General features: G+C 46.0%; 1 protein-coding gene across 3 annotated transcripts in view; it reads left to right on the forward strand.

Annotated features, from left to right (window-relative positions):
• Positions 1-23,784, forward strand: part of LOC121003535 (gastrula zinc finger protein XlCGF26.1-like) — a 1,829,815-nt gene that overhangs the window by 482,931 nt on the left and 1,323,100 nt on the right. The window lies entirely within an intron of this gene.

The raw sequence follows: 23,784 nt of genomic DNA on the forward strand, positions 1-23,784 counted from the left end.
CATAGCCAGGATCTGCCCCCTGCCCTCGGTAACACCGAATGTCACAGGCGCCCGATTTTTCTATTGGCTGCTGTAAGAAGGAACAAGGGGCCGTCATTGACGCAAGATACGTGTCATCGAGGTTCCTGGCCTCGGTGAGGTAGGAACCAGATTTTTCCCTGAAGTGTCAGTTTTGCAGTTGCAGTCTGACACTTCAGCTGTTAGTATGGCTGTAAAGCCGATCCGGGCCGGTTCTTATTGGGAGCAGCCAACGAGCAGGGTGGGTGGCTGTTCCCCACGGTTCCAGGCCGGGTTTTGGGCTGGGATATAAAAACCCAGCCAGCACGTTCAGCTGTGTGGATTATCATCCATGTCAGAGAAGCTGTGGAGTCTGTGTCTTGAGAGCCGCATGCTGGGGAAACAGGCCTCTAAAGCCTGCTGTGGACTGCGGGTGGAAAACTACTGACCAGGTGAAGGTTTTTAGCACTGTGGACGTTGTATGGTGTGAACAGGCCCCAAAACTGAACACCATTACTTTTGGCTTGTTTTTCCTTATGTGTGAATAAAACACTGAACTTTGCTTTACAACCTTGTTTTTGCCTCTTGTACTGCGTCCGCTTACCCTGCCTACCAGAGCGAATCCCCACACTGCCTTAAGATACCTCCCCCTGTGGGAGTGGGGACTCGGCGCATGTGCATGTGGATACAGAGCACCCGGGTTTTGGCGCAAATTCACTCCTGAATGCAGTGCTGGTCTTCACATGGACCCTCCTTCACCAGTAAGTATCATTCAATATTATGTATAGGAAATGTATAGATGGTATTATTAGCTTCACTAAGTCACTCCAGATGCAGGATTTAGATCATGTGATGTAACGTCCACACCCCCCACAAGGTACACACCCACTGACCCACTATTTAAAGGCACACTACACTATGTGATTTCATAGCTTGAGAAAGACCAGAGATGGTTAAAACATTGCTATCTGTATGCTGCTGTTACTAATAAAGTTACCAGATTTTTTCACCTGAATTGAAGTGTGCTGTGGATTTCTCTATACCCTTTCCTGACAATAGGACATCACTTGTAAAAAGCTGCACAATCTCTTTAAAATGGTTTTCCAGTATCTTGATATTGATGGCCTATCCTCATCATATTGCCTTGGGTCCAACACTCTGCTCCCCGCTGATCAGATGTTCTGCAGTAGCTGTCTAGATGTGTAGTGGATGGATCCGGTTATGTCGGAGCTTCTCCCACTGAAGTGAATGGTCACTGCCTCTGTCCACAGCACAATGGATGGAGCTGTGGAGTTCTGGTAACAGAGCTACTGCAGACCAGCTGATTGGACCAGAATGGTGGGGGTGTGACACCTGGGTCCCCTACCAATCTGATACCTATGGCCTATACTGACAATAGGCCATCGAGATCAATATAATGGGAAAACCCCTTAAAACCCTGCCAGACCAGTGCCGTATATATATGGCGCTGGCCGGGACTCTAAACATTTTTCATAGAGCAGACACTCACAGCTAAAGTCTACGGCTGGTGGTAATGCCGATTGTGGTCTTTTATGCCTTGTGCTGTGGTTTTCTCTATATCATGCTACTTGACGGGACCCCCAGCCAGGATCCCCATCCGCGGGCACCATCTCATCATATTTTTATTATTGGCGTTTGTCCCCAAATTGGGACCTGGAGTGCTGCTTACCCCATTTTTTGCTATTCTCAGGGTAAGCCACGATTAACTGATTATTGGGGTCTGACACCTTGAAGTCCGCCATTCAGCTGTTCTGCAGTATCTTCAGCTCAGAGGTTTGTACCAGAACTGCAGATCTCTGTTCCCTATGTAGAGGATGGGGACGGTTATTGCACCACTTTTTGTTATTCAACAAGCTCCGGTCAGTACAGAATGAATGGAGTTGTGCAGTTCAGGTCCTGGAGCTACACTAGAACCCCAACTGAGCAGATATCCTGACAATCATCAATTGCTGGTAAAATGCTGGAAAACCCCTTTAAAATTCAATGTTGAGTATTAGCTGTAAGAAGCAGAAAAACAAATAAGAAGTATGGAGATATAGAAGTGTTCAAATTTAGGGAATATAAATGTTAATTAAATGCATAACTGTGTGTGATTGCCCCACTAGTCCGAGGTGATATAATTAAAACAACGGCCTCCTCACAGCTTAACAACCACAGCCTCCTATGTACAGGTGAAACTCGAAAAATTAGAATATCGTGCATAGTTCATTTATTTCAGTAATGAAACTTAAAAAGTGAATCTAACACATGAGATAGACTCATTACATTCAAAGCGAGATATTTCAAGCCTTTATTTGTTATAATTTTGGATGATTATGGCTTATAGCTTATGAAACCCCAAAGTCTCAATTTTGAGGTACCCTTTGCTCAGGGGGTATGGATTAATTAGCTGACTGAGTTTGACACTTTGAGCCTAGAATATTGAACCTTTTCACAAAATTCTAATTTTAAGCTGCATTAATGCAATTCCTTTTAATTTGCATTACTGAAATAAATGAACTTTTGCACGATATTCAAATTTTTCGAGTTTCACTTGTATATTATATTGCAGCTGTGCTTGATATTGCAGCACAGGCCTATTCACTAGAATGGGGCTGAGCTGTGTTTAGGCCTTGTGACCAATGTGTGAGACCTTAGCACTCAGATTGCTGCATTCTCTTCATACAGCTGATCATGGGTACGTGGGAGTCCAGAACCCCACCGATCTCATACTCCTAACCTACCGTGTGGATAGGCCAATATCAAAATTTTGGCGAAACATGGGATCAAAATGCTCATTCATTGCACCCTGCAATGAATACCTCAGAGCATGTGATTTTCAAAATTAATATCTAGAGGGTGTCTATTCCGATTATGCTGAAAAATAACCCTTTGTAAACTTTGCTTGCTGCAGGAAAAAAAAGATGTGTGGTACTTCAAAAATGTTTTAAATTAATGCTAAAATTGTACGTTTTCTAAATTTCTCAAAAATTTGAATGTTTTTTTTTCTAAAGTGTGGCTACAAAAAAGTAAGCACATAGAAATGTATTCTTGATAAAGATGTTGAACAATATATGCAAATATATAAAGGTATGTACATGTAGCATTTTTAATAAATTAGTCAATTTGTATCAGTGTAATAAAGTACAGTATGTGAAAAAAAACACTGTCAGAATTACTTGGATCAGCAAAACCATTAGCGTTTAGTTATTCTTGGTAAAGGGACACATGGCAGATTTCCAAAATGTGGCTTCATCGCAAAGGCTCCTGCATGCTTGGTCACGAAGGGGTTAGGGCTCATGCACACGAACATATTTTCTTTTTGTGTCCATTCCGTTTTTATTTTTTTGCAGACCGTATGTAGAACCATTTCAATGGGTCAGCAAAACACATGGAAGTTACTCCGTGTGCATTCCATTTCCGTATGTCCTTTCCGTAAAAAAATAGAACATGTCCTATTATTGTCTGCATTATGTACAAGGATTGTATTGTTCTATTAGAGGCCAGCTGTTCCATTCCGCAAAATACAGAATGCACACGGATGTCATCCATATTTTTTGCAGTTATGTTGTTTGCGGACTGCAAAATACATACGGTCGGGTGCATGAGCCGTTAGAATGTAGGAAAAGTTTTCTCTAGAAATCAAATGTTGTTAGACGTCACGAGACTCATACAGGGGAGAAGCCATTTTTATGTTCTCCATTTGGGAAATGTTTTATCCTGAAGTCCGATCTTATTAAACATCAACTAAATCACACTGAGAAGAAACCCTTTTCAGAATGTGGGAAATTCTTTACTCAGAAGTCAATCCTTGCTGATCATCACAGATAAAGTTGAGCGAATCGAAGCTGACAAGGTGGAATGCAATCCGAACTTCAGGAATTATTCAATTCACACTGAATCTGAATTTCCTCACGCTTCGTGGTTACGAATCACATTTTTTCCTAAATTGACTTCCGCACATGTGAGGACATGGAGCAAGGAACTCTGGGAAGGCGGGATCACCCATAATGCCATGCATGCAGCCAATCAGCAGCCAGTCAGCACTGTGATGTCACAACCCTAAAAATAGCCTCAGCCATCTTGGATTCTGCCATTTTCCAGTGTGCTTAGTGCAGGGATAGACGTCAGCAAGCGCTAGGGACAGTGCTAGGAAAGACTTCATTGTACTGAAGAAACGATTTACAAGTTCAGGGAAAGATTATTCAAGGTGTAGGGAAAGGATAGGGAGGAATCATTCCACAGAATTTATGTAGAACAGGGTTCAGTAGGGGAGGTTACAGCCTGGGTAATAGGAACAATCCTATTACACCTTGCACTGACTGGCCATTATACAGCTCTGTAATTCCAGCAAACCTTGTTATTGGGGTGCAAGTGCTGTTTCTACATCTTATTTGCCCTTGTGCAGTGCACAGTCTAAAGCATTTTTGTCTTGTATCAGTAGGAAAAAAAAAAGGGCTTATTAGCCATTGTGTGGTGAAGTGCGAAAATAACAGCTCTTTTTGTCGTGTATTAGTTGCAGAAAAAACTATTATTCGCCGTTCAGCGGTGCAGTTATATGTTCTAAAGCTCTTTTTGCCGTGTATTAGTGGTAAAAGAAAAATATATTTGCCGTTCAGTGGTGCAGTTATATGTTGTAAAGCCTTTTGTGGTGTGTATAAGTGGAAAAAAATAAGGGCCCATTTGCCGTTCAGCGATGCAGTTATATGTTCTAAAGCCCTTTTTGCCATGTATTAGTGGCACAAAAAAAGTATTTGCCGTTGTGTGGTGAAGTGAGAAAATTGCAGCCCTTTTTTCCGTGTATTAGTGGGGAAAAAAAGGGCTTATTAGTCGTTGTGTGAAGTGAGAAAATTACAGACTTTTTTGGAGTGTTTTAATTTCCTTTAATATTTTATTTATTTATTTGATCTAACAGTATGTCAGACAGAGAAGTGCCAGGCCATGCATGGGAGTGGCAGAGGCCTAAATGTTTCTGGCGCAGGCACAAGTCGCAGCAGAGTAAGGGGGCATGGCAGCAGAGGTCACTTCGAGAGGCCTGAGCTCCCAGTGTCAGCTAGCGGTCGTGTCTTGACCAGCAACCAGGCGGTTCTTTAATGGTTGACTCGATCTTCGACTTTGTCGCAAGTGATATCGGACACCCCCAGCCAAGAGTCTGTGGGTTCGTCAGACACAACCCTTAGTTGGCATGGCCCCGGAGCACGCCCTGTGCCCTCACCTGTCCTTAACCTGCCTCTGTCCTTTTCTGTTCCCTCAGCCAGAGAAGTATTGTATGCTGTGCTCAGCTCCACTATACAGCAAGGATGAGCTACTAGAGGACAGTCAGCAGCTACAGGCCAGCCAAGATATGGAGGAGACATCCGCCGCTTCCTCCACTAGGCGGGCAAGTAGTGATGAGGAGAGTGGTGTGGGAGCCAGAGACTGTTGAGGCGGACATCACTGACGTGCAGACAGTACTCGATGATTATGTAGCTGATCGCAATTGGGAGCCAGGTGACAAAGGGGCTTCATCATCGGGCGAAGAGGGTGTCAGCTTGCCCGTAAAGCAGCGTCTGAGCCAGCAAGTAGCTAGCGTGGTCGGGATTCAGCAGGGTGGCAGCAGTGGGAGGTCGGTAGCCAAACGTGCCCGGGGTAGACCACCCACTTCGCAGGAGCCTACCTGCCCTGAAAGTAGTGGTGCACGAGTTCACGGAAGCAGCTGTGGTAGCAGTCAGTCAGTGCGTAGTGTTGGGGGTAAAATCACCTACTCGGCAGTGTGACAGTTTTTTGTTAGGCCGCCGGAGGAGGTGAACATGACCATATGTAGAATCTGTGGGCAGAAGCTGAAGCGCGGCCAGGGTGCCAATGTTGGCACCATGGCCCTGCGTCAACATATGCAGCGTCACCATAAAGTGGCCTGGGAGAACTGTGGCTCCAATGTGGTGGTCCAGCTTGCCGCATCAACCGCTGCATCACCCAGTTGCACGCCGCAGCCAATTTCAGGCAGTCAAGACTCCACCACCTCAGCCAAAGGGAGCTGTCTGTCCTTCCCATCCTCTGCTGGTCCTGTTCCTCCTGCTCCTGCTGCTCCTCCTACTTCTCGTCCGTCATTCCATCAGCAATCGATCACCGAAGCGATTGCCAAGAGACAACAGTATGCGTGCACTCCAATCCAATGGTACAGAAGCTGAATGTGCTCCTGTCCAAGTTGCTGGTGCTGCAGTCCCTCCCTTTCCAAGTGGTGGACTCTGCACCTTTCAGAGAACTGATGGCTTGTGCCGAGCAGAGGTGGAGAGTCCCAAGCCGTCATTTCTTTGCAAAAAAGACTGTACCAGCCCTGCACACACATGTAGAACAGAAGGTGGGCCAGTCCTTGAGCTTGTCAGTGTCTGCCAAAGTACATGGCAGCGCCGACGTTTGGAGCTGTAACTGCGGTCAGGGACAATACATGTCCTTTACGGCCCACTGGGTGAATGTGATTCCTGCACAGCCACACAAGCAAATTGGACAGGTGACAACGCTTCCGCCTCCACGTTCTCATGCCGTTGGTCCTGCGACAATGTCCGCCTCTGCCTCCTTATCCTTCACTGTGTCCTCAGTCTCCACTACAGAGACAATTCACAGTGCCCCTCCAGGATACCACATGTGCATGGCACGGCTGTGTCACGCTCTTCTGTACCTTGTTTGCCTGGGTGAACAGAGTCCCACAAGGGAGGAACTGCTCCGTGTCCTTCATCAAGAAATCAAATCCTGGCTTTCTCCAGGAACACTCAAAATCAGAACCATGTGCAGTGGCCGGGTTTGGGGTGGCCCCAACGCTACGCTGGGTCCCCCAGACACCGTTGAGGTGTCACCATGTGTACTGCTCTCTGGAAGGGATGGTAAGGTGTGGTGCACCCCAATGGGAAATAAGTCCAGAGAGTCAGAGTCTGCAGTAAACCGGTGTGCTTGTTTACTGGAGGAATTCAGGCACAAAACAATACAGGCAAGGCATTGGGCTGGCTTCTCTAATCTCCTCCCTGGCAGAAGACGGGTTTGATGCTGAGAAAAGGCCTGAGCTAGCTGTCCCTCTTTCTCTTCGGCAGGCTTGTACCCAGGTCCAAGGCTGGTGATCCAGGGTCTGTGGCAGTGTATCCCCGTCTCAGCGTCTTCTTTTGGTCACTCAGTAGTCTGGCAGAGTCTCCTCTTTCAAGCACTGTTCGCTAACTGCAACACACTAGGGGCTCTGACTGCTCTCCTTATATACAGTTTTTGCTAGACCGGAACTTTCTAGTGGGAGGGGTGGAGTGGAGAAATTCAGCACAAACAGATACATTGTTTCAGCTCCCGTCTGGTATAGACTTACATTAGAGCTTCAATGATACTCAATGGCAATGACACAGCAGGTTTTCCAGACAAAAACAAGTTTCCAGACATAACAACAGAGCTAACACCATACATTTAAAAGGTCAGGCTGTCTGCTTTTTGGTGGTAAACAAGTCTGGCTTTTTCCCTCCAAAACATGGTGGTAATCAACGTCTGGGTTTTTCCCTCTAAAACATGGTCTTCTTTAAACCCTATGGCAGCTGTGGAAAATTACCAGCTTCTCTAACAGTCTCTCAGTATTCATTAACCCTTTCCACAGAGCCATGTAAATACAGTGATAATGAAGAGGATATATATATATCACAACATATATGTAAAATGCAGTTACACAGCATCAAACAGTGCAAGTTAACCCTTTTAGGTGAAATAAAGTAAGAAGTTTTAACTTTGCATAGGGAATATAGGTAAATGTCCACAAATTTCCAAACATCAAAGTACTCCCTGCTCCAGGGCACTACAAATGGTGACCGACAACGGGAAGAACATGGTGTCGGCTCTGTGTCAAGTAGCACCCTGCATGGCACAGATGTTCAGTCTGGTTGTCAAGTGGGTCCTGAAATATTCCACCCATCTGCAAGACATCCTAATTATTGCCAGGAAACTTTGCATGCACTTCAGCCACTCATACACCGCAAAGCACACCCTTCTTGAGCTTCAGCGGCAGAATGGCATCCCACAACATAGGCTGAAATGTGACGTTTCTACTAGTTGGAATGCCACCCTCCATATGATGGACCAACTATACGATGTTTTGATGATCCAAGTGGACAGGAGTACTCCCCTGTGTACCTTCGATGTCACCCAGTGGCAGCTCATGCGTGACACCTGTTGTTTGCTCAGGCCCTTTGAGAAGGCCACGTTACTTGTCAGTCGCCAGGACTACGGGAGGAACAATGTCATTCCACTGCTTCATGTCCTGGAACAGATGCTGGTAAGGGGACTGGAGACGTGGCGACTAGATCTCATGGCCACATGAGCCCTGTGGGGGCTGAACTGGAAGAGGAGGAAGACATTGGAGCACAAGCAATGTGTAGTGAAATTGGTGGTTTTTCAACACAGGTGACAGGAGAGGAGGAGCAGGAGCAGCTAGATGAGCTACAGGGTGATGAGGAAGACGAGGCAGAGGACCCAGACACACTGTGGCAGTATGCAGTGGAGATGGAGGCAGGGAGTCCCTCTGAGTCACTGGCACAAATGGCCCACTGCATGCTCACTTGCTTGTGTAGTGACAGCCGAATTGTCAGCATTCGGCAGAGAGATGACTTCTGGCTCTCCACCTTGTTGGACCCTCGCTACCGGTCCAAAATGGGGGCCGTTTTTTTTTACACCCACTGAAAGGGAGGACAAACTGAACTACTACAGAGACATTCTATGTAGTCAGTTGGCCGCTGCCTATCTGCGCCATCGTCCATCCTCTCACAGGTCTGACCAGGCCCTCTGCGCTCACGTTTCACTGCCATGGCTGCTGGGGAAGGGGGGGGTGTCAGAAGCAGTTCCAGCTCCATCAACAGCAGCCTGAGTCTAGAGTCGCTGATGAGCAGCTTTCTTCACCCACATAGTGAAGAAACTACTCACCAGCAGCCAGACATAGAGCAGCACCTGAACCAGCAGGTGGTGGCATACTTGGAGTGCATCCTGCCAGCCGTCATTGAAGATTCGCTGGACTACTAAGTAGCCAAACTGGATTTGTGGCTGCAACTGGCCGAGTTTGCCCTGGAAAAGCTGTCCTGCCCAGCCATTAGTGTGGCATCAGAGCGGGTGTTTAGTGTGGCGGGGCCCTAGTTACCCCAAAAAGAACTTGCCCGTCCACCCAAAATGTGGAGAAACTGACCTTTGTCAAGATTAATCAGATGTGGATCAGCCAGGCTTTCCACCCATCAATGCCTGATGCATCAGATTAGATCATCCATGAGGTCTCACCCAAACCTTAACAAAAAGAGACCATTTTCTTCTGGCTGCTACTATTCTGATGCTGCCACCCACCTGATGCCACACATCTGATGCCAAGTGCTCCTTCTTACACTTACCTTCGTCAGCGGGTACTGTTAGTGCTACCCACTATGTCACCGGGTCACTCTGTGGTCTCCTGATGCTGCTGCCACCTCCACACTCTGTCATTGTGCCACTCTGTGGCCTACTGATGCTGCCGCCACCTCCACATTCTGTCATTGTGCTGCTCTGTGGCCTCCTTATGCTGCTTCCACCTGACCACTATGTCATAGGGCTATTTTGTGTACTTCTTATGCTGCTCCCACGCTCCGCGCTTCATGACAGGGCTACTATTTTGCCTTTTGGCCTGGCTGACATTATAATTTATTTGACCTCTCTTATGATCTGTCAGAAGGAAGAAAATATGAGACGCACAACAGATCCTGTCTGTGTAGCAGCTATAAGACCTGTATGGTCTTATAGGGTTGCTTATGATTTGGTACCTAAAAGCAGGAGTTGGTACAAAACACAGAAGACATGCAAATATTCCATTCATATAAAATAATTGTTGGAGGGCACTCCATTACCTGACAACATCAGACAGGGTGTCAATAAACGCATTTAATACTCATAAAATATTCGCTAAAATGTTCACAAAAATATTCACACAAATATTCACATAAAATTTTCACATAAAGAATCGCATGAAAATATTCACATGAAAAAAATTGCATAAAATAACATGAAAAATATATTCTCATAGAAATACTAACACTCTAAGAATTGTGTACACATATTCGCATTGGGGTATATTGTGTTCGATCCTATTGGGAAGTTAGATTGTGACTGCAATATCAATGTTCAGTCTCTTTGTATATTATTATTGCTGCCTGTGATCGCCACCCACAGATCGCAGAGTACATTACCCCTCTTGTACCGCCGTATAGAAATCCTTTGATCAGCAAGTTCAACACACATCGGCGTCCCGAGCGGTCAATAGGTCTCAACGCGGCGTCCCACGTGACCAAAGCTGCATCCTACGTGAAAGGTACGGCTCTTCAGGGAACTGCTAGATGCGCTCACTCTCCATGTCCGGACTGTATGCTTTATTCGCACAACTTGAGTCCTGGTGGCTGCCTATTAATAACAGCACCTTGGATTTTTATTGCAGATGATTGTTGCTGTCATAAACCGGACGCGTTTCGGGGATCAAGGCCCTTCCTCATCTCTGTTTTGGATCCACTCCTGTTTTTTTTTTTTTTAGCATTAGCAATACTGATGGATTACTGTCCAAATGCTGACCAATTAAAAGGCGGATGATCCACAGACAGGATCAGTTTTTTGGGGGTTATTCTGACGGATGAGAGGAAGGGCAAAATAATCTGTAACGTCAACACAAACTTACTGCTGACACCCGCTCCACTCTGTCAGGTGGCTCTATTTGTCCAGTGTTTAATAGAACAGGTTCTGTAGACATCTATGTGGAATCAGCTGATGACGGTAAAATGAGTGTGCTTCTTCTTGAGACCAACATCGACCTGTAAGGCTGAGTTCATACTTGAGGTATTTGGTTAGTTTTGGCCCCGTGACTGCCCAAATAAGCGAAGTGTGCAGTGATTCTAAGAGTAACGCCTGTCATTTGCATGTCATATTGACTCACAGTATTTCACTACCACAGCAGACTACCTATGCTTGTTACTGCAAGGCACAGTGTTCTACACCACTATAAAGGCTCTCTGCAGCCAGGAAATAGCCTTTTTTGTAATGCGATTCGCTGCGAATAAATTCAGATTGAACCAAATCTTTTAAAAAAATTTGGCGAACCGGCCAAATCAAATTCTTTTGAAATTCGCTCATCTCTAATCACAGAGTTCACAAAGGAGAGAAGCCGTATTTATGTTCAGAATGTGGGAAAAGTTTTAGTTGAATTCATATCTTGTTGACCATCAGAAAACTCACCCCGGGGAGAAGTCATTTTCACTTTTTCTACTTTTGCTATTGAGAAATAGTACAATAAAAAAATTCAACAGTACATGTATAGTAAAGTCACCTGTCACGAGTGCAGGATCGAAGGATGAGGCAGAGGTGGTCAGACAGTCAAAAGGTCAAGGCAGGCGACACAGGTACAGGTCAGGCAATCTGTGTCTGCAACAGGAGAGTCAAGGCCAGCAGGCAGGGATCAGATGGTTAGCAGAATGCAGGAACGAGGTATAAGTTAGGAACACACGTGAGTTTCAGGAACTTACCAAACACATACAGTACAGACCAAAAGTTTGGACACACCTTCTCATTCAAAGAGTTTTCTTTATTTTCAAGACTATGAAGGCATCAAAACTATGAATTAACACATGTGGAATTATATACATAACAAACAAGTGTGAAACAACTGAAAATATCTCATATTCTAGGTTCTTCAAAGTAGCCACCTTTTGCTTTGATTACTGCTTTGCACACTCTTGGCATTCTCTTGATGATCTTCAAGAGGTAGTCCCCTGAAATGGTTTTCACTTCACAGGTGTGCCCTGTCAGGTTTAATAAGTGGGATTTCTTGCCTTATAAATGGGGTTGGGACCATCATTTGCGTTGAGGAGAAGTCAGGTGGATACACAGCTGATAGTCCTACTGAATAGACTGTTAGAATTTGTATTATGACAAGAAAAAAGCAGCTAAGTAAAGAAAAACGAGTGGCCATCATTACTTTAAGAAATGAAGGTCAGTCAGTCAGCCGAAAAATTGGGAAATCTTTGAAAGTAAGGTCTATTTGACCATGAAGGAGAGTGATGGGGTGCAGCGCCAGATGACCTGGCCTCCACAATCATCGGACCTGAACCCAATCGAGATGGTTTGGGGTGAGCTGGACCGCAGAGTGAAGGCAAAAGGGCCAACAAGTGCTAAGCATCTCTGGGAACTCCTTCAAGACTGTTGGAAGACCATTTCAGGGGACTACCTCTTGAAGCTCATCAAGAGAATGCCAAGAGTGTGCAAAGCAGTAATCAAAGCAAAAGGTGGCTACTTTGAAGAACCTAGAATATGACATATTTTCAGTTGTTTCACACTTGTTTGTTATGTATATAATTCCACATGTGTTAATTCATAGTTTTGATGCCTTCATAGTCATAAAAATAAAGAAAACTCTTTGAATGAGAAGGTGTGTCCAAACTTTTGGCCTGTACTGTACACCTTGACACTGAGGCATCTGGGAAGAGGGCTGAGCCACTTAAAGGGGTATACCCATCTGATTGATCAGATTTTAATTTGTTATTGAAGTGCCTATGATCATTTTTCTAATTATGTTCTTTTATCAAATCCCTACCTATCTTGGCAAAATTCTTTCACTCCTACCCCATTGTTGTCTTCTGGTATCCACTAGCTACAGCCACCACTTGTGTGCCGCATCAGTGGGCCGCGCCTGCGCAGAACACATTATCTTCCCCCGGCCGAGCCGCACATCACTGTCTTGAACATGCATGCGCAATGGTGACTTCTTCCTGGCCAAGTATAGTACAGAGCCACGCATGCTCTGTATGCAGCGTGGCTCTGTACTATACTCAGCCAGGAAAAAGTCACTATTGCGCATGGGCGGCTGCGTGCGTGGTTCAAGCCTGCGAAGCGCAGCTCGGACAGGGCAAGCCTTCACTCAAACTCCCTAAGCCCGCCCAGCCTTAGAAACAGGAAATCAGGAAGTGAACAGTGCAGCTGGCAGCAGGTGAGGATGAGTTTGCAAGATGGGACAACCCCTTTAAATATATGCAGGAGAGCCAGGGTTGGTCAGCGAGGTCACATGACCCAACTCAAACAGCCTAGGGAGTGATGCGTGCCGCCCCTAGGGCAGTGTAACAAGAAGCCAGCAGCAAGCATGCTGTGGCCAGGGCTGAGTGGAAACTGTGGAGCGGAATCCTCAGGAAAGGATCACCGCTGAGCACGGCGCCCAGGACCACGGTGATAAGCAGGGGAACAGCAGCGTACAGCAGCCACTGTTACAGTACCCCCCCCCCCTTACGCCCCCTCTTCTTCAGTCCACAACGGGACAAAAACCTTTTTATAAAGTCTGGCGCATGAAAATTCTCCTCCAGCTCCCAACACCGAAGCCCTTCCAGTCCACCAGATAGTAGATCTTCTTGCCACGCTTCTTGAAGTCCAAGATGTCCTTGACCTCGAATGTCCCCTCAAAATCTTTAGATACTGGAGTAGGAGTAGACGGAGCCATCGAGAAGCGGTTAAGGACTACAGGTTTAAGCAAGGACATGTGGAATGCATTGGGGATATGAAGAGAGAGAGGTAGCCATAACTTATAAGTTACTTCATTGATCCTCCTCAAAACTACGAAGAGTCCAAGGACCCTAGGGGCAAACTTGAAACTAGGAACCCTTAAACGGATGTTTTTGGAGGAGAGCCATACCTTATCTCCAGACGAGAACTGAGGCGTTTTTCTTCTTTTCTTGTCTGCATTCATCTTCCTGCGGGTCACCGCTTTACTGATGCAGACCTTGGTATTACGCCAAATATAAAATAATCCCTAAAAGAGGAATCCTCCACTGGTATCCCAGAAGATATAGGAACAGGGAGAGGAGTACGAGGATGTTGTCCATAAACGACAAAGAAAGGAGAGGATCCAGTAGACTCACTAGTGTGGTTATTATAGGAGAACTCAGCCCAAGGTAGCAATTGTACTCAGTAGTCGTGTTGAGCTGAACAAAATGCCGGAGATAGTTCTCCAATATCTGATTGACACGCTCTACTTGCCCATTGGTCTGGGGATGATAATCAGAAGAGAAGTCCAGGTCAATTCCTAGCAGTCGGCAAAGAGCTCTCAAGAGCTTGGAAATAAATTGGACTCCGTGATCAGAAACATTATGCCCAGGTAAACCATGCAAATGGAATATATGTTTCACGAACAGTTTAGCAAGTTCCTCAGCTGAGGGCAATCCAGTCAAAGGAACGAAGTGCGCCATCCTGGAGAAGCGGTCCATTACCACCCAAATATCTGTACATCCAGCAGAAGAGGGCAGATCTGTAATAAAGTCCATGGCAATGTTTTTCCATGGAGAATCAGGAACAGGTAGAGGTAACAACAGCCTGGGTGGTTTGATCCTGGAGACTTTATTTTGAGCACAGAGGGTGCAGGCAGAGACATAATCACACACATCCTTGGACAATGTGGGCCACCAATAGTGGCAAGACAAAAGTTCTGTGGTCTTGCAGATCCCTGGGTGACCAGCCAGTTTGGAGTTGTGCTAAATACATTTTCTATTGGCAGATGGCACGAATGTCTTCCTGGGAGGGATGTATTTTATCAGGACAGGAGCCACTGTGATCAAGTGAGAAGGATCTACAATGTACTGGGGCTCCTCCTGCTGGTAAGGGAAGTCAACTGACCTAGACAGAGTATCCCCCTTGATGTTCTTCTCAGCCGGGCGAAAGTGCAGCTCAAAATCAAAACAGGAAAAGAAGAGAGTCCACCTGGCTTGGCGAAGGTTCAGATGCTGGTCTGTCTGCAGATATGTATGGTTCTTGTGATCGGTGGGTCCCCCCAATAGATAACGCCACTCCTCCACGGCAAGTTTTATGGCCAGAATTTCTCTGTCTCCTATACAGTAATTCCTCTCAGCCGGTGAGAAGAACTTGGAGGAGAACCCACATGTAGACATCTTGCCCTTTGAACCTTTTTGTAGTAAAACAGCACCAGCTCCTATGGAGGAGGCGTCCTCTTCATAAAAGAATTGGCGGGAAACATATGACGCAGAACAGGTGCAGAAGCAAAGGACTTCTTTAATTGGACGAAGGTGGCCTCTGCCTCAGGAGTCCAGTCTTTGGCATTCACCCCTTTCTTAGTAAGAGCGGAGATGTAAGGGATAAAATTTTTTGGGATAAACTGCCGATAGAAATGAGCAAATCCAAGGAAGCACTGTATAGCACGAAGATCCTGTGGGCGGGGCCAGTCCATTACTGCATAAAATTTTTCAGGTTCCATCTGCAACCTGGCATCCGAGATGATGTATCCGAGAAATGGTACGGTAGATTTTTCAAAGATGCATTTCTCGAGTTTGACATAAAGTCTCTCTCAACTGCTGTAAAATTAAACATACATGCTTCCCGTGAGTGGTCAAAACTGGAGAATAGATCAGTATATCGTCCAGGTACACTATCATGCAGACATAGAGCAAATCCCGGAAGATATAGTTTACCAACTCCTGGAATACTGTGAGATCATTGCACAGACCAAAGGGCATCATGAAATACTCATAGTGTCCATCACAAGTGTTAAAAGCCGTCTTCCACTCATCACCTTTTCAAATAAGCCACTTAAGTATATGCAGGAGAGCCAGGGTTGGTCAGCAAAGTCACATGACCCATCCCAAACAGCCCAGGGAGTGATGCATGCCGCCCCTAGGGCAGTGTAACAAGAAACCAGCAGCAAGCATGCTGTGGCGAGGGCTGAGTGGAAACTGTGGAGCGGAATCCTTTAGAACCACAGCACGTACACCGACAGAGCCCAGGACAGCAGCAGTGGATGGAAAGGATCACCGCTGAGCACGGCACCCGGAACCACAGCACGTACACCGACAGAGCCCAGGACAACAGCGGTGGATGGAAAGGATCACCGCTGAGCATGGCACCCGGGACCACAGTGGTAAGCGGGGGAACAACTGCTGTTACACCGCCGGTCATACAAGAGAAAGGAAAAGCAATTTACAGAACTAAATGATGATTAAACCTTTTATCCAAAAAGCAAATAGAATCCAGATAACACCGATGTGCCAATCAAAAAGAATACTTCATATTAATTTGTGTCTTAATAACAGCATAAAATAGATAGAAACATTAATTCACTGCTTTAATAATTGTTCTAACACAATTTGGTATTGATTAAGCTAAACATTATTATATTTAGCCTCAGATAAAATGTCTGCATTAAAGAAGTCTGCTTTAACTCTATCAGCAAAGAAATATATACAGACAGCCATGATCATGTCTAGTGTTGATCACGAATATTCGAATTGCGAATATCGGCACATCGAGAATTCGCAAATATTTAGAATATAGTGATATATATTCGTAATTTCGAATATTCGAGATTTTTTTTTTTAAATCGGTACACATGATCCCTCCCTGCTTCTAGCTTGTGGGCCAATGAGAAGGCTGCAATATCTTTGAGTTTAGGAGTAGTGTTGATTGCGAATTTTCGTAATGCAAATTTTCGTAATGCGAATTTTCGTAATGAGAATCAAAGAGATTGTGAAAACTCAGATCCGATGGTATATTCTAACCCCCAGGCGTTCCCATGGTGACGGGGACGCTTGTCGGGGTGGAGTATGCCAAAGTGTAACAACTGTACAGATAAAAAAAAAAAAAAAAAGAATATATAGCAATATAGCAGATATTGGAAAAAAAACGAATGTAGAACAATTTAGCTAATATAGTGCTATAATCTTATTTTTTTATAGTTGTAATTTTTTTCCAATCTGAACTTCAGATGAGAAAAAAATTCCAACTATTATACAAAGAAGATTATAGCACTATATTAGCTAAATTGCTCTATATTAGTTTTTTTTCCGAATATTCGCTATATTGTGTGGTAATGTGAACAGTGCTGGAAGGTGTGTTGTCCCACTTAAGGTACCTCAGATGGGTGAGACAGATAAAATCCAGAGAGTGGCAGTAGTCTCAGCAAAGCATAGTATGCTGAGACATTTTTGTATACATTTTCTGGGCTGGATTTTACTTGGACTGGTGGCTAGGCTTGGTAGAGGGAGTTGCCAGTCCACACCCTTCCAGTACGGGTTTTCCTTTCTACCTGAGGTGATCGCAGGTGAGGCCTGCTGTAATCAGGCTGGCATAAAGCGCCTCAGAGTAGGTCAGTCTGGGGAGAGATACGCTGTGAGATACAGAGACCCAGAGCATAGGCTCTGTGCGTGGTCTCAGCTCGCCAGGCTGAGAGATCCTGGGGCACTGTGACAGCCTGAAGTTTGGGGAAGGCCGTAATGCCAGGATTCAAGGGTCACAAGGCCGGAGTCGGGAGGACTGTTGGGCCACACTTCCCCATACAGGTACGGGACTGATTACAGTCGGAGAGGCTGGGGAACTACGGGTTGAGAAAAAGCCGCATATGGGTTCCGTGTGTGAACAGGGTTCTGTAGCTGAGTCAGGGCCACGTTAACAGGTGTAGTGAGAGCCCAGCCGGGCAGGTATGGGTTTTGTTTTGATGTATGTGGGAACCTCACCACCCCAGTGATTATTAACTGGACTGTTCCGCGTATGAAAAATGTCCCAATAAATGCAATGTTTGGGCTCGAAAGCTGCTGTGGACAACGATTCTTGTGAGAATGACCCCCCAAGTACAGCGATCCCTTACAATTGCTATATACCGTATTTTTCGCCCCATAAGACGCACTTATTCCCCCCAAAAGTGGGGGGAAATGCCCCTGCGTCTTATGGGGTGAATGCTGCCATTTTACATTGCAGTCTGCGATGCTGCAGCATCGCAGACTGCGATGTATTAGCTGGACGGGGAGGGGGGAGGGGCCGGTGTCATGCAAATGCAGCAGGGCTGGTGCGGTCACTGTACTGTGGCCCCACCGCTCACTCACTTCCTTAATGCCTAAACATTTTATCATAATAGCTTTCATGGAAGTTCCGATCCCCGGCCCCATCTGTACTACTTACTAAATGTCCTGTAGCAGGCAGAGCAGGGCGGGCGGGCGGCCGGCTGTAACTCACTGACATCATGTGCCTGTGCCGCCTACTTCATTCATAAAGTAGGCGGTGCAGGCACGTGACATCAGTGAGTTCCGGCCGGCCGCCCGCCCTGCTCTGCCTGCTACAGGACATTTAGTAAGTAGTACAGATGGGGTTCGGGGATCGGAACTTCAATAAAAGCTATTATTATAAAATGTTTAGGCAATAAAGCACCCCCTCATAACAGTGCCATCCACAGATCACCCCCCATAACAGTGCCATCCACAGATCCCCCCCCATAACAGTGCCATCCACAGATCCCCCCATAACAGTGTCATCCACAGATCCACCCATAACAGTGCCACACACAGACCAACATTAGTTCAAAACCCACCAAAAGCACACCTTTTGGTTAAAAAATGTTTTTTCTTATTTTCCTCCATAAAGACCTAGGTGCGTCTTATAGGGAGAAAAATACGGTATTCGTTTTTTAGAATATTCGCAATATTCTAAAACAAAAATATATAGCAATATAGCGAGATTTTTTTTTTATCAGTACACATGATCCCTCCCTGCTTCTAGCTTGTGGGCCAATGAGAAGGCTGCAATATCTTTGACTTTAGGAGTAGTGTTGATTGAGAATTTTTGTAATGCAGATTTTCGTAATATAATAATTCGCTAAATTGCTATATATTCTTGTTTTAGGATATTACGAATATTCAAAAAACAAACAAATATATAGCAATATAGCGAATATTCAGAAAAAAACGAATATAGAGCAATTTAGCTAATATAGTGCTATAATCTTTTTGTAATCCTGAACTGGTAACAGCAGCATATAGAAAGCAACGTTTCAAGCTTGAGAAAGACCAGAGATGGTTGAAACGTTGATTTCTATATGCTGCTGTTACCAATAAAGTAACCGGCTTTTTCACCAGAACTGAGGAGTGCTGTGGATTTTCTATTTATGTGTTGCACTAATGACATAAGAAACTGTGGGGTTAGAACATGTGTCTGATGAACCCATTGTTAATGCAAACTTTGAGTTTTTTGTAGATAGCTCCAGGTACCAGGAAGAAGGACACTTCTACACAGGGTATGCAGTGTTCACCTAGCATGAGGTAATAAAAGCAGAACCACTGCCTCCTCACCAGTCTGCACAGGAGGTGAACATAAATGCAGTCCCCAAACACCCTTTACCATAGGTCTATAGCTGTGGCATAACTAGAAATGACTGGGCCCCACTGCAAATTTTAGATCCCCCACCCCAGAAACTTCTTTGCAACCACCTCCTTCCATGCAACCCCCACTCCTGTGGCTAGTGAAGATCGCTCTCTCAGACCAGACCTGGCAGTTGCTCCATCAGTTTCATACAGTGTCACTGTATATAACGTCATTGTATAATACTGTTGAGGGGGCCCTGACAAGAAAATCTGTTAGTCCTCCTCCTGGGTGGGCCCCTTCTGAGTTCAGGCCTCAAAGCAGCCACTTCCCTTGCTTCCCTTATAGCTACGCCCCTGGGCTGCAGACAACACCCCTAGACAAAATGGATAACCCAATGTAGTATCAATGAGCATTCCAAATAAGTTTTTTAGTAGGGATGAGCGAACCTGGATCGTACTGTTCGGGTTCGTACCGAACATTATGGTGTCTGGGCACACGAACCTGAACATGGACATTGGCACAATAGTCCATGTTTGTTGTTAAGATTTTAAATAAAGCTTGTTGAAAGGCCGCAGCGTTGCCAATCAGCAAGCGTTTAATCCGTGGGCACTTGGAAACCATCACAGTCATGCCTATTATTGGCAGGGCTGTGGTTAGCCGGAGCACCATGTGACCATGCATGCATAAATGCCGGATCACATGGTGGGACACCATTCTGCTCTGACTAGTGTAGGGATAGGATGCTGCTGCAATGAGGGACAGTGTTAGGCTTTTATTGGTTTTAATAATTCTGTGCGTGACCTGAAGACATTTATGTTGGTGCAGTACAACACATTTGCACCAGTGAAACAGAAATACAATTGTTCCTCTGTCAGACAATTTGGTGGATGAGCGTAAAAGAATGAGGAGAGCAGCAAATGGGGGCCGTGGTCGAGGTGCTGTTGGTGTTGGTGGAGCTCCTGCTATAGTGAGAGGATGTTGTCCATCTATGCCAGCTACGCGTTCAAGTGAAACACCTTCCTCTTGTGCACGCCTGCGACAGGGCGATTTGCCTCTATTTGTTGGCCCGAATACCTCTCTAAGAATGGTGAGGCCAGAACAAGTAGAGGTGGTAGTAAATTTGATGGCTGACAGTGCCTCCAGTTCCTTCACATTGTCTCCCACCCGGTCCCCTGCTGAAAGCAGAGAGTTGGCACTGGTAGCCCATAGGCATCCATCTTGCACCTCAACCTCTTGCACATCAGCCAAGCAGTCTGAGCCCCAAGTCATGCAGCAGTCACTTATGCTTCTTGGTGACTCTGCTGGCCAGGTTTCAGTGTGCCATCCACCTAGCCCTGCCCCAGAAGTGGAAGAAATTGAGTGCACTAATGCCCAACCACTTATGTTTGAGAATGAGAATATGGGACGACCACCGCAGCGCGTCTCTGAGGATGATGACGAAACACAGGTGTCAACTGCTGCGGATCTCTGCACTGTGCAGACTGGCAAGGAGTGCAGGGAAGAGAAGAGGGTGGAAGATGATGTGGAGAATGATGAGGTCCTAGACCTCACATGGCATCCAGGTCATTCAAGTGACATGTGCAGTTCGGAGGAAAAGGTGGGGGTCACGCTGCACCAACCGCACAGCAAAAGAGGGAGCAGCATCCCTGGGCACATTGGAGCCTGCTACTGCCCAACGCGCCTAGGGACAGAGCACACCAAAGCAGCTCAAAGGAGTTTCCTGGAGTGACAGTTCTTCAGGCAATGTGCTGACGACAAGACATGGGTGGTTTTCACGCTGTGCACTCAGACTAAGGCGAGGCAAGAAATTTCTAAACCTGAGCACTACCTGCATGACGAGGTATCTTACTGCAAAGCACGAGCTGCATATCGAAAGATCTAAGGCTCCTCCTGCTTCGGTTTCAGCCTCTTCCTCTGGAGCGACAGGGCTACCTGGCACCCCTTAAAGTGAGGATGTGACAGCAACACCACCACCACCAGTATCACTAAGCATCTCCACACTGTCCCATGGAAGCGTTCAGCTGTCCATCCCCCAAACACTAGAGAGAAAGAGGAAGTACCCCCCTACCCATCTGTGAGCCCTGACCCTGAATGCCAGCATTTCCAAATTCCTGGCCTTTGAAATGCTGCCATTCCATCTGGTACGAGTTTTCCAGCAGTCACTACTTTTTCTGGCAGGCTATACCTGCCCTGCACGAACAAGTGTCGGAAAAAATCAGGTGTGTGCTGTGTAATGCCATCAGTGGCAAGGTCCACATTGTAGCTGGCCAGGTAGGACCTGTCCTAGGTTGCTAATATAGCTTATATGTTTATACAGCTAAACCTGCCAATAACATTTATACAGTTCCTATGTTTGTGTGTTAAAGACAAGGGCAGAGTTATTTACAGTGACTTCATGTTTGGATGTCATATAACTGTTATATATTGTGTTCACAGAAGAGAAAAGATAATATGCCTTTTAAGATTCATTATATGGATGTGAGGGAAGCTCAATGACACAGCAGAAACTATAGAAAGCATAGAGTTAAACTGTTGTTGCTGGGCAGGAGTCTTGACCAATCCTAGCCAGCCTCACATAGCCCAGTAGTTTTGACCAACTACAGCCAGCCTCACACACGGCTTGTGTGGGAAATTCACCTAGCAGGAGCTGCTGGAATCATTATTCACAATAGAGAGAAGCTGAACAGATATTCATTCCACTAAGAGCTGTGTTTTATGGAAGCAGAGAGGCCAAAATAGGATTTAAAATAGTTATATAATGTTCCTACTGTTAATATAGTGATTAGAACTGTATACTGAACCAGTTATATGTGTGTTTACTTACAGTTCCACCAAATTCAATTGCAAATACCATACAAATGCAGACTACAAATTTCACAATCCAAATTCCATATTGCAATCCAAATTGCATACAACCATACCAGATCATACGCAACCAATCTGCAAATAGTTACTGCTAACTGCATACTGCAAATTGCGACCAAATTCAGCAAGTAGAACTATTAGACCTCAGATATATCTCTCAGGGAAATCATAAAGTGCTTAAATAACTTAAAGTACAGATACTGAAGAGAGAAATATATCCACCATTTTATGTTGAATGACAAGATTGAGCAGTTGAACTCATACATCGGAACCTTGGAGTCCCTTCTAGCCCTCAGGGTGGCCCTAGACTAGGAGCAGGGTAAGACGACCTGTTCCTGCTAGATGCGGAGGAACAGGAGTCTCACTGGCCAAGCTACAAAGACAGGGGAACATAAACAGACATATGGCAATGACAGGTAAGTGAGACTAGTACCACACCTACCTGCCACAGACACACAACCTGGAACTCACGTGCAAGTGCTGCTGTCCACAACAACACAAAGGACACAGCACACAACAGACATCACACGGGAACCCAGGAAACCATATGCTGCAATAACAAAAGACCAAACAAACATCTACTAAACACCATACATGAACTTATGACCACAAGGGTGGCCCTCACTGGCTGATGGTATATGTGACCAGGAGAGTGCCTCCAGCTTACTACAAGGCTGGAGTACCCCTCAGACATCAGGTCTTAACTGAGGCTTTATAGCCCATGTAGCCACACCCACAATCAGACACACCCAGTGCACACACACTAGGAAGGAAGTTAACCCTTCCAACACCAGGGAAGGGAAGACATCAACTTAAAGGGAAAGTGCACGCAACTCAAACCCTGTGCACACCAAACAGGGAATGTGCACACATAAAGGCAGGTTGCCAGGTGCAACCGCATGCACATTGCAGCAAGCTGCCCAGCACCAACTCAGGCTGCCAAACTGCAAAACAACCACATGTTGTCCGCGGCAACCACAAGTGAGGCAACATACTAGCGACCCTCACCTGTGGCTGAACAACAACACCAGACCGCAGAAATACCATAACCCTGTGCACACCAAAATGGGGAAACACCACAACCCAGGGAAAATGCCTCACATGCAAACACCGTTACCAACGGCAACCGCACGTGTAGACACAGAGTCACGACTTAACCAAAGGTCGTGACAGCGACAATGGGCGAAATCTTGTAGTAGCTCTGGGCCTAGCCGGTTTGATTCAGATCCCTTGCCTGGCGCATGTACCAAACTTGGTGGTGCAGAGGTTCCTTAAAAATTACCACTATATGTCAGAGCTGCTGCAGAAAGTGAGAGCCGTCTGTGCACGCTTTTGGCGTTCTCACCCTGCTTCTGCTCGCCTGTCTGGGCTGCAGCGTAACTTTGGCCTTCCCGCTCACACACAATGTACTCACAAGGTGGAACTCCACCTTGCAGTTGCTGGAGAGACTGTGTGAGCAGCAGCAGGCGATAGTGGAGTTTCAGCTGCAGCACGCACGGGTGAGTCGCTCTGTGGAACAGCACCACTTCACCACCAGCGAGTGGGCCTCCATATGGGGACGTGTGTGTGCACTGTTGCACTGTTTTGAGTACTCCAACATGGCCAGCGCAGATGACGCCGTACTCAGCATTACTATCCCACTTCTAGTTCTCTTTGAAAAACGTTTCAGCGGCACAGGAGGAGGAACAGGGACCATTCCCACGGTTATCAGGCCAGTCGTCCACACGTGGCTCGGAGAGTGGGTTCCTGCACCAGCATCGGCCAGGTACACAACTGTCCAGCCAGGGCACAGTTTTGGAGGAAGAGGGGTTT

This window comes from Bufo bufo, chromosome 6 (genome assembly GCF_905171765.1).
Source record: "Bufo bufo chromosome 6, aBufBuf1.1, whole genome shotgun sequence".
Taxonomy (NCBI): Eukaryota; Metazoa; Chordata; class Amphibia; order Anura; family Bufonidae; genus Bufo; species Bufo bufo.